Raw genomic sequence first — 12165 nt, 5'->3', positions numbered from 1 at the left:
TCTCTCCACCCTAACCCCCCTCTCACCCCCCTCTCTCTCTCCCCCCTCTCTCACCTAACCCCCCTCTCTCACCCTAACCCCCCTCTCCCCCTAACCCCCCTCTCTCTCACCCCTAACCCCCCCTCTCTCACCCTAACCCCCCTCTCTCACCCTAACCCCTCTCTCACCCTAACCCCCCCTCTCTCACTCTTCCCCCCCCTAACCCCCTCTCTCCCCTTAACCCCCCCGACCTGAGTGTCTCCTTGTGTCCATTCTCAGCTTGTCTTCACCTGTGTCTCTTCATTCCTTACTTATATCCCTCCCTCATTCTTCACTCATATCCCTCATTCTTCATTCATATCCCTCATTCTTCATTCATATCCCTCATCCTTCATTCACTGCACTCAAAAAAGTATCTGACCACACACTGAAACATTATGTGACCACGGATGATAGATATTGGGACATGCATTTACTTTGGTATATAGTTTAACGTAAGTAATGCAATGTGTAATTATTTAGGCGTAATTAACATGACGTTCGGTTACCAAATGCAGTAGGATCAGTATACCACAGAGCCACGCATACCAACCCTCCTGACAGTACGAACAGAGTCATGCATACCAACCCTCCTGGACATCAAATGAGTTGTATGTAGCATTTTGAAGTCATCGGACACATCCTAGCAGTTATTTTTTGAGATGCTGTACATTGTTTGTATACCTGCACTACCTAGGTAACATCGGGGTCAAAAGTTCGCTCCCAAAATGAAGCAGTGTCGACCCTAAATAAGATGAACCAGCACAACCGCAGCCAGGGTAAGTTCGGAGACTCATTCCCACCACTCAGTTTCATCACGGGGAGCGAACTTTTGTCCCCGACTGTACATTGTTTGTATACCTGTAGTCTACAGTATATACACGCTGAACTAATGGCAATTTTGTATAACGATTTAACCAAACAAATATTTATCTGTTTTAACCCCCCCCACCTCGTAGATTTAGACCAACGCTCGGTTTTTAGGACATTGGTAGAGGGGGTGAGGGGGAAGGGTAGAGAGGGGTGAGGGGGGAGGGTAGAGAGGGGTGTGGAGAGGGGTGGGGGGTTATGGGGGAGGGTAGAGGGTGGGGAGAGGTGGAGAGGCCACACTGGAGAGGAGGCTATCTCAACAACGCTACCACTGATATGACTTAAATGTACAAGGATAACAGAATTAGACTATGTTGGGCATTGTGATGTTTGGTCGTGTGTCTTAGGTGAAAATGAAGATGTGTTTTGGATCATTTGTACATTATAATCCCCTCCTCCTCCCTCCCCCTCAGCTTATTTCACCGTAAGATTAACCACCCTAACTTCTACCTAAACCTAATTTAATCTAAAATAATTTATCCTAACCTAACCTAACTTACCCTAAATTAGCCTAATGTAACTTAATCTCATCTAAACTAATCTATCCAAAGCTAAGTTACTCTAAGTTACCCAAACTTAGCTTAACTTATCCTGTTACTAACTTTATCTCTCCTATCCTGTCCTACCCTATCCTCACCTATCCTACCTTATCATAACCTACCCAGCCCTAATTTAACCTATCCTTAGGCCCCTAGATGAGTTGGGTCATTTTTAAAGAGAAAGAAACACGTATAGTACCGGTTTTCTTCCTGCAGTGATGATGAGACGGTCAGGACGGGTCGAATACACGTGTATTAGTACAAGGTCACCTAGAGGTCACTACAAGATGATAAGACCCGTTTATTTTTCTGCGTATGTTCGTACACTGAGACCACCTAAAGGGGCCACTGTTCAGAACACGTATCAGTCCCGTTCCGTCTGATGTACTCTAGAAAGATGGGTTTTCCTTTGTAAATTGTAATTGATGTTTGGAAATAATTAGGGAGAAAGGGGTAATGTTTTGTTTTATTTACTGATTGGTGAACTTTATTGAGTGATGGTGGGAGTAGTATTAGTAGGTATCAATAGTAGTAGTAGGTATCAATAGTAGTGGTAGTGTTAGTGGCAAGTATCAGTAGTAGAAGTGAAGGAGGTTGTGGTGGAAGAGAGTAGCATTGACAATAGTAGTGATAGTAGGAGAGACGGTATTAGTAGTGGTAAGAGTGGGGGAGGTAGTAGTGGAAGAGATAGTAGCTATGTTGGTGGTAGTAGTAGTCTTGGAGGAGTAGCCTGGGTGGAGGTGGTGGAGGAGTAGCCTGGGAGGAGGTGGTGGAGTACTAGCCTTGGGGGAGGTGGTGGAGTACTAGCTTTGGAGTACTAGCCTTGGAGGAGGTGGTGGAGTACTAGCTTTGGAGTACTAGCCTTGGAGGAGGTGGTGGAGTAGTAGCCTTGGTGGAGTAGCCTGGGAGGGAGGGACTAAGGCAGCCTAGCAGTACTATCCCGCCTCGCCGTCCTTGGATGGGAGGAAACACGAGCCGCCACTGTAAACAAGAACACCGCTCCCGCACTGCCAGCGTTTAGTTTGGGACCAAGCTGTTGGGTCACATAAACATACCGAGGCTGAGATACAACATGCGCAACATAGTTCACACAAATATTAAAACATGACGCAACATAGTCGACAAAAAGAGCGGGCTGGCTCGGTGAGACATTCTGAATGGATAATGAGCAAGATTTCGTTTTCTGTTTTCATATGTATGTAAATATTCACCGTTAGCTAATCAAGTGTCGTAAATTTGTGGGAACATATTAGTAATGCAGTGTAGGAATATTTGTAATGAAACACTTGTAATTCTCTCAATATCGTAGATTTTTCTCGTTAGATTATCGATGGCGTCACAGTGTTTCATATTATTCACCAGAGTAACTAATCCATTGCTTGGTGACCAGGGGCAGGGTGTACGTCATACCTCTGCTAGGGAAATATTTCATTGCTCGGGGGTTGTTTTCACGTTATCAAGATGGTAAGGAACTTCAAGTAGGATTTTCCTGTTATGATGTGTAGGTGGAGAAAAAACAAAACGCGTTTAGTCGCAGTCTTGCATCACGAAAGGCAACTGGTAAGTGATTCACCCTGTTGTATTTCTTTCCTTCTTTTTAAAGCTTGGGTTTAAATTTCCGATCGAATCAGATAATCTTTCTTTTCTCGCCAGGTAACTTTTGGTGTATTTGAAGTTGTGTTTAAAGGGCGCGTGATTAGTCCTTACTGAAGCGACTGACAATGTTGTTCTCTCAATTACAAATGGCGTCTCCGTGGGTCTCCACTTTTGATCGACAAATGTTTAAATATTCTGTTATACCTACACATTCTTTAAGATACGTGATGTGATATACTGGTGACATAACTATACTTTAAAAACTGTGATATAATGTACTGGTGGCAAAGAACTGGTGACATAATCAGTGGCGGAAAACGCTGTAACCTCCGGCCTTCACAGCGTTGGTATCCATTTCTCAGTATACACAAGTGGGCAAACTGTTTGTGGGAGCGTAAACAAACGTGGTAGAATTAGTGAGATAACCCCTCAGCTGGCAGGAAATGTGCTTATTATTAGCTGTTTCACTACCAACCAACTCGATACACAAACCGTTCACAGCAGCCGTAAGTTATGTCAAGGGACGTAACCTCTCAACCTGTCTGATGAACTTAATAATAAACATTATATAATTTTTTATTTTTGTATTTTGTTAAATTTTTTGAAGATAAAGTCTCTAACTGAAGATAATTCGCTTGTTCAATTCCATTGTGTGATATTGTCGGAGTGAAGCTGTGACCAAGCCTAGTCTGCTTTCCCCAGCTTATAGTGGTGCTGTAAGTGAAGGATATCGCGTTACTATGATAATAATGTTGCTTTTATTTATACGATTTGACATTTACGAAAAACTAGGTCAGGTTTCAAAAAAACAAACAATGTTGATGTTGCTCACTTAATGGTAGTGCTCAGCGAACGTATTGAATGTAGTCTCAGTATAATTCTAATGCCATTTTGGATGTTACATGTTATACTATTAGACTATATTGCACGTAGTTTTAATCAGGCTGTTAGTTATATTTCCGTCTTTATTTACAAGGAATACTGACAAGACAAGAGTTTTTAAGCATCAAGGTCGCTCTACAGCCTACTTACATTCCACTGGCTATAAACGCCGGCCTCTCAGATACAAATATTTAATCTGGGATCCCAGCAGTGCCATTCTCCTCTGTACTCCTTGAACTTAAAAGTATTTGTTGATTTAGTGTCGTGGTTGGCGTAGTTAACCAGTATGCTTAGATTTCTAGTGCCGTGAAGGTTACGTTGTGGTAGTTGTGTAGATTTGTCAACGGGTTAGTCATGAATTATTACCACTGTGTAACTTTGTTTAGAATTCTTGAGAGGTTTTCTGCTACGCTGCGAAGGATTTGGTTTTGTACAGTATGTGGTAAATTTCATGACATCTAGTGGACCCCATTCCTGATAGGCCCTAACTTAACCCATACTCGTGACGGCGGCCGGTTGAAGGTCAAGTGGGAACCATTCCCAACAAGGCCCATCGTAAACTGAACCATTTCCACCCTGCGAATCGAGGGGCAAAGATTGTTTCTCTGGGATTGCATTTTTTTTTATCACGAATAATTTTTAGTCTGCCCAGTGTCTGTCCCGTTTCTCTGATGACTGCATTTAACCGCGAGCACACCTACCAGCAGAAAGGAGATAGGATATCAGCAAATAGAAGAGTTATGCAGTAGGCAGTTAAAATCACCGTTAAAAATTATTAGCGCCGTATCCCTCCCTCCTTTTGCTAACGCATAATTCCAAGACGCGCAGGTAATGTAAATTAACATATTAATATATAAGAGAAGGTGTCGATGTGTTCAGGGAGCCAGAAGTGTTGCAGGTAAACTGACCAAGTGCCTGCGTTAGGTTTGTTTATTTGTGGTGTTGACTGAGAGGAAGTTTGGTGGGAGGGAGGAGCAGCAGCTGGTGGGGCGATCGTTTATGAATTTATAACTTTAATATTCAAGCAAATTAAAGCGGTATAGATTTATTTAGTTTCTATTTATCAAAGCTGTTAAATACACATTACAACTGTTGTCATTTTAAATATTGTTCCTATTATTTAATATATTTTAAGATAAAGGTTTCCTGAGAACGCTTGAAACGATCCTCATTTTTTATTTTTTTATTGGCAGACATAAAGCATAGTCAGAAATGTTTGCTTATATTTAAGTTGCCAGGACAAATATAAATTTAGTGTTTGAAACAATCGTGGATTGGCGACTTGAATAATTAAGTTTTTTACTTTTTTTATTTTTCTTGGGATGAAAGCATTTTCTTTATAGTTGAAATTCTCGAGAGTAGATTAAAAAAACTATTTTAATTAATAAGTAACAATTACAAGTGCCTTGAACTTTTAAAACACTTATTTACACTGAAAATTAAGAGGGTTAGTTATTATTTCATTTACATGCGACTACGTCATGAAGCAGGAAGGTCGCGGAGCAGGAACAATTGGTCACACGCACTCTGCCAGCAATACAAGCAAGAATGAAACCTTCAGAGGTTCGATTAGCTTGCCGCATCACGATCCATGAAGCCTGTATGTGGGCGTATGTTACAATAGCTGGGGGCGTTAACGCTAAACACGTCAGTTTACGCCTTAATACAAAAAGTAACGCGTTTATGGTGTTTGAGTTTAAGCAAGCTTAGTCCTATGAAAGAATGTATAAACATTTACACGTACAGGTAAGCCTCGTGCCTATTACACTGCTATGGACGACACCAGGTGTAAACAACCTCATTAAGGCTCATATTCACAAGTTTCTTATGGGAGTTTAGGCCGTATGTGTCCAGGAAGGAACTACCCTTGACTGCCTCACAGGTTGTCCATAGTGACGGGCGCCAGACCCTTTGGTAGTTTAGGAAGATATAAATATTTATCTGCCAAACTCCTGGTCTGTGTTGAAGCCCCGTGATTGATTACCGAGAGTACTAGGCCGGGTTGTACTAGGCTGCTGAGTACTAGGCCGGGTTGTACTAGGCTACTGAGTACTAGGCCGGGTTGTACTAGGCTACTGTACTAGTTCACTGAGGGTGTTTCGTGTGTTTGTGTTCTGTGTTTGTTTAATTCTGTGCTTTTAAATCTATATAAGTGTTAAGTGCCCAATGATTCCTGTGTGTGTGTGGACCACCAGAGACGCGAGGCAGTAATAATAGGACCCACAGGTTGGCGGCGTCCAAGACCAATTAAAGTGATGTAAAATTACGGGTGTTGGAGAATACGTTCCCTGGTACGCCGTTCTCACCCGTTCATTTACGGTCCCTTATATACCATTCTTTACCCGTTCATTTTGGTGGGTAATTAACGGTTAAGGGCAAGCCTAACAGGTAATGGTTCTGTTGCGTGTGTTTAGTCGTTCATGGAGTGTGTGTATGTGTAGGGAGGGGAGTTGTATGTATGTACTATGTGTATATTTTGTATATGTATGTATGTATGTTAGGTTAGTGATGGGTGTCCTCGTCAGCGATCTCGTCAGTGGTCTGCGGTCTCGTACACCTCAGCAGTTGACAACAGGACCTGGGTGTACACGTCACAAAGCCTGAACAGTGAGGGGGGGGGTGGGCGTGGGCCTATCACATGATTATCTTGCACAACCACGCACCGCCGCCCACGATTCCCCCCACACGACTCTCTCTCTCTCTCTCTTGGGTCAGCTGAAGAGTAGGTCCCCTGAGCTTATTTCACCTGATGGTTTAATTAAGGAACCATTTATGGCTAACGAAACACCTGAATGATTCTTCTATGCGTCTGAATGTCTGTCTCAGGCAAATCGTTACAGTCGCTTATGTTGATTTTATCTCACGAACGGTTTGAGACAGCCCGTAGTGAGGTTTGATGTTATCTCACTAACCACGAACGGTTTAAGAGGGTCGTAATGTTATCTCACGAACCACGAACGGTTTAAGAGGGTCGTAATGTTATCTCACCAACCACGAACGATTTAAGAGGGTCGTAATGTTATCTCACGACCCACGAACGGTTTAAGACGGTCGTAATGTTAATTCACGACCCACGAACGGTTTAAGAGGGTCGTAATGTTAATTTACGACCCACGAACGGTTTAAGAGGGTCGTAATGTTATCTTACGAACGATTTAAGAGGGTCGTAATGTTATCTCACGACCCACGAACGGTTTAAGACGGTCGTAATGTTATCTCACGAACCACGAACGATTTAAGAGGTTCGTAATGTTATCTCACGACCCACGAACGGTTTAAGAGGGTAGTAATGTTATCTCACGAACCACGAACGGTTTAAGAGGGTCGTAATGTTATCTCACGACCCACGAACGGTTTAAGACGGTCGTAATGTTAATTTACGACCCACGAACGGTTTAAGAGGGTCGTAATGTTATCTCACGAACCACGAACGATTTAAGAGGGTTGTAATGTTATCTCACGACCCACGAACGATTTAAGAGGGTCGTAATGTTATCTCACGAACCACGAACGATTTAAGAGGGTTGTAATGTTATCTCACGACCCACGAACGGTTTAAGAGGGTTGTAATGTTATCTCACGACCCACGAACGGTTTAAGACGGTCGTAATGTTAATTCACGACCCACGAACGGTTTGAGACGGTCGTAATGTTATCTCACGTACGGTCAGACGTAGCTTAGTGAAACTTGAGCGTACAGCGGTAGGGCACAAAAGGGGGGGGGATGAGGGGCAGGGGGAGGTCAGGAGGGGAATGAACCAACAAACACGAGGAGGGGGGATGATGACCTTCCACCCCCTCCCTTTTTCTGCTTCCCCCTCCCCCTCTCTCTCCTCAGCCTCGCCTCCTTCCCCTCTCCCTCTTCCTTAAATAGTTTGTCTCCTCTCCCTTTCCCTTATTCCCCCTTCCTCTCGCCCAAACTTCCCCCCTTACCTCATCTTTCTTCCCCTTCTTCCCTTACTCCCTTTCCTTCCTCTTCTGCCTCCATCCCCTCTTTCCAATCTTTACCCCTCCCTCCTCCTCTGCATTATTCCCTCCCTTCGTCACCCCTCCCTCAACTTCCCCTTCCTTTTCACCCCTCCCTCCACCTCCCCTTCCAGTCTCACCCCTTCCTCAACCTCCTCTCCCTTCCCATCCATCCTCCCTCCACCTCCCCTTTCCATCTTACCTCTTCCATCATCACCTCCCCCCATTACTCCTTTTCCCCCTCCCATCCCACCCCCCTGCCCTCGTGAAGATAATGTAACACTTGTTCATACTCAAGGGTCTAGTAGAGTACAACAACACCCTGTACAACTGGACCCCAGAGAGAGAGAGAGAGAGAGAATGTGTGTGTGCGTGCGTGAGTGCGTGCGTGTGTGTGTGTGTGTGTGTGGGGGATCACATGGTCACGGAGGTGGAACTTGTGCCCGTCATTTAAGTCAACATAGTACAGTATTTACCTTTACGAGTTCCTTCTCCCACAGCATCGCCCACACCACCACACTCTTATCCTGCCAGCCCACACTTAACACCCACGGTCATGATACACACACGTTTATGACACACCCACATTCTGCTGTCATACCGCTGTCATCGCTCATTTAATCTGTTATCCATCCACGTGCCGAACTGTCATCTGTCATATGCCAACATTCAACCCTTCCTTTTGTCATGTCAATTGCCTCAACTTACGTACTGTACTGTATGTGGGTAGTGGTGTGTGGGTAGGGGTGGTGGTGGTGTGTGGGTAGGGGTGGTGGTGGTGTGTGGGTAGGGGTGGTGATGTGTGAATAGGGATGGTAGTGGTGGATTGGGTGGTGGTGTGTGTGGGGGGTGTAATGGTGGTAGTAGTGGTGGGTGGGCGGCGATGGTGACGGATTGTGGTTGGTGGTGGTGGTAGGGTGGGACGAACACAGTCGGTGGATGGGCATGACATTGAATAGTTGTAGCCGTGGTAGTTGACGGTGGTGGTAGTAGATGATGGTAGGGGAACTAGTATTGGCAATTGGTGGGCATGGTAGTGGGCGGTAACAGGCATGGCAGTGGGCGGTAACAGGCATGGCAGTGGGCGGTAACAGGCATGGCAGTGGGCGGTAACAGGCATGGCAGTGGCGGTAACAGGCGTGACAGTGGGCGGTAGTAGGCGTGGTAGTGGGTGGTGGTGGTGGTGAGGACACTGCAAATGTCAACAGGGTGGCGTCATCGTTGCCTTGAGCCCTGGGGAGGGAAGCGATCAACTGTCCTGATTTCAACTTTCCCGCGGTTTTTCACCCCCTCCCGCGCCCCCTCCCCCTCCCATAACAACCCTCCCATATCAACCATATCCCCCCTACACTAACCACCGTATATGTATAATGAATAATTTCTCTTCATTGTAGTATATAAAAGGTTCATAAAAACAGATGATAGTAATAATAATGAATACAAAGTCGAGATCCCACCAACATGCCGTAACAGACCCTCGACTTGGCCCAGTTCTGGAGGGTGTGGGTTACCATGTCTGTTTTTGTTTTGTATTATGGGTGTTTTATGGGATTATGGTAATCGTATGAGTAACTGCTTCTCTACACTTGTTTGCTCTTCTTAGTGTCATTAGTGAGGTGATTACGTAACAGCGTGAAGGTAATTGTACTTATTACCTCTCAAGTGGTCAGTGATTTGTCCGTCAAAATATCATGGCGCCAGTTATTATATCGACTCACTAGAAATAATATATATAAAAAAATAAAAGTAAATAAGAAAATAAATTAAGTTGTGTGAGGGAGAGAGAAAAGAATTAAGGGAGAGAGAGAGAGAGAATTAAATCATCTACGAGAATGAATTGGGTTATATATCACAGAAAGATCATTAATGAGCTATATGGAATGAATTAGTTGTGTCAGGTTTGTTGTTGTTTTTATTATTGTTTTTGTTATTGTTATTATTGTTATTGTTATTATTGTCATTGTTATTACTGATGGATGACAAGATATCGTCCTTGAGGGAATGGAGGGTGGATGACTGGATGAGGGAAGATTAGTATCCTCTCTCTTCGCATTCTTCCTCTCATTCTTCCTCTCCTTCCTTTTCCCCTCTTCTCTCCCTCCCCTCTCCATTTCCCTCCCTCCCTCCCCCCTCTCCCTCCCCCTCCCTCCCCGCGGCACTGTGAGGTCGACTGAGAACAAACAAACACTCAGCAGCTGTGTCTGAATCATTTAGCCCTCAGCTGCGTCAACTCCCTCCTTCCCTTCCTCCTTACCCTCCCTTCTTACCCTCCTTCAACTCCCTCCCTCCCTCCCTCCTTACTTTCCCTCCCTTCCTTCCTCCCTCCCTCCCTCCCCAGCTTCCCCTAATCCTCTCCACCTGCCCCCTCTCATTTCTTCCCTCCTCCCTTCCCTCCCTCCCTCCTCCCTCCCTCCCTCCTCCTCCCCCCTCCCCCTTACATCCGCTCTCATTTTCTCTTTGAACTTTTCTCTTCATCCCTCCTTCCACATTTATCTCTTGACCTCCTTCCCCCTTCCTTCTCTCCCCTTCCTTCATCCCTTCTTTCCACCTTCCTTCCTCCCTTCCCATCCTTCATTCTCCCTCATCCCCTTCCTCTTCCCACCCATTTATATGATATTCTCCACCTACACCTATCTCTTCCTGTGGTGTATGTCTGGCCTTGAAACTAATGTTACCCCCTCCCACTCCTGTCCCCCGTCTGTCTGTCTGTCTGTCTGTCTCTGTCTGTCCGTCCGCCTTTGTGGTATCGTATCAAGACTCAAGTTACTTTGAATCTATGTATGTGGATATTAGTCGATTCTCTCTCTCTCTCTGCTAGGGGTGCGGCAGTCGAGTGAATACAACACTTACCTCCCGTGCTTAATGTTCTCTGGTTCTACCCCAACCAACACCTTCGTACCTGACTTTACACTTGGGGAAGAGAAGGCAGTCTAGTGTAGTGTCCGTCATTACGTTTTAGTGAAGGGTTATGTTAGTGTAATTACTAGTTTCTGAATGACGTAGTGTAATGTTCTGGTGTAGTGTTACGGTACCTTCTTGTAGCATTGTATTGTTTATGGTAATCAGCTGTTGTGGTCCTTTGTTAATGGTAATCAGCTGTTGTGGTCCTTTGTTTATGGTAATCAGCTGTTCTAATTTTTGGCATTCCTCCGTATTATAATCTCCCTCCTTCCCTCCCTCCCTTCATCCCCCTCCCCCCTCTCTCTCTCCTCCTCCATATTGTTTCTTTTCTTCTTCCTCCTCCTCCTCTTTCTCCTCCGCCCACTCCTCGACCTTCAGCTCAACAGACTTGATATGTGAGTGGCACAAACAGCTTGAGTGACGACCTGGTATTGTACACAGCTTGAGTGATGACCTGGTATTGTACACAGCTTGAGTGATGACCTGGTATTGTGCACAGCTTGAGTGACGACCTGGTATTGTGCATAGCTTGAGTGATGACCTGGTATTGTACACAGCTTGAGTGATGACCTGGTATTGTGCACAGCTTGAGTGACGACCTGGTATTGTGCACAGCTTGAGTGATGACCTGGTATTGTACACAGCTTGAGTGACAACCTGGTTTTGTACATCTTGAGTGACGACCCCGTATTGTACACAGCTTGAGTGACGACCTCGTATTGTACACAGCTTGAGTGACCCAACCAAACCTAACCTAACCTAATCCAACTTGTTAAACTACGAATATATAATCCAGCTTACGTCAACACGCCCCTGCACCAGCCCTAACCCCCTCCCCCCTCTCCACCACAGGTCCTGATACACGCGTGAAGGAATGCGAAATAAGACTCCTTGAGAATTATCCTAAGCTTGAGAATTATCCTAAGCTTAAGAATTATCTTAAGCTTGAGAATTATCCTAAGCTTGAGAATTATCCTAAGCTTGAGAATTATCCTAAGCTTGAGAATTATCCTAAGCTTGAGAATTATCCTAAGCTTAAGAATTATATTAAGCTTGAGAATTATCCTAAGCTTGAGAATTATCCTAAGGTGTCTCATGGGCAGTAAAGTACTTGGTGTGGGAAAGACGCTGGTAGCCAGTAGTCTGTCAGCTGTCAACACGATAACTTTTAATTTCTGGTGATGGTGTGTGTGTGTGTGTGTGTGTGTGTGTGTGTGTGTGTGTGTGTGTGTGTTGACAGCACCTCAAGAGCATTAGATAGTCAGCATTTTCTATCATCATGATCTAAAGTTGTTGTGTTTTCAAGAGTCTATGTACCACTTAACGTTGTTCTTCACCATTTTGGCATGAACGTAATTTTTGCTTTTAAGTTGTTAGGTTAGGTTTAGGAAGA

The sequence above is a fragment of the Homarus americanus genome, unplaced genomic scaffold (assembly GCF_018991925.1).
Source record: "Homarus americanus isolate GMGI-L3 unplaced genomic scaffold, GMGI_Hamer_2.0 scaffold48220, whole genome shotgun sequence".
NCBI classification, from domain to species: domain Eukaryota; kingdom Metazoa; phylum Arthropoda; class Malacostraca; order Decapoda; family Nephropidae; genus Homarus; species Homarus americanus.
This window is presented reverse-complemented; position numbering follows the sequence as displayed.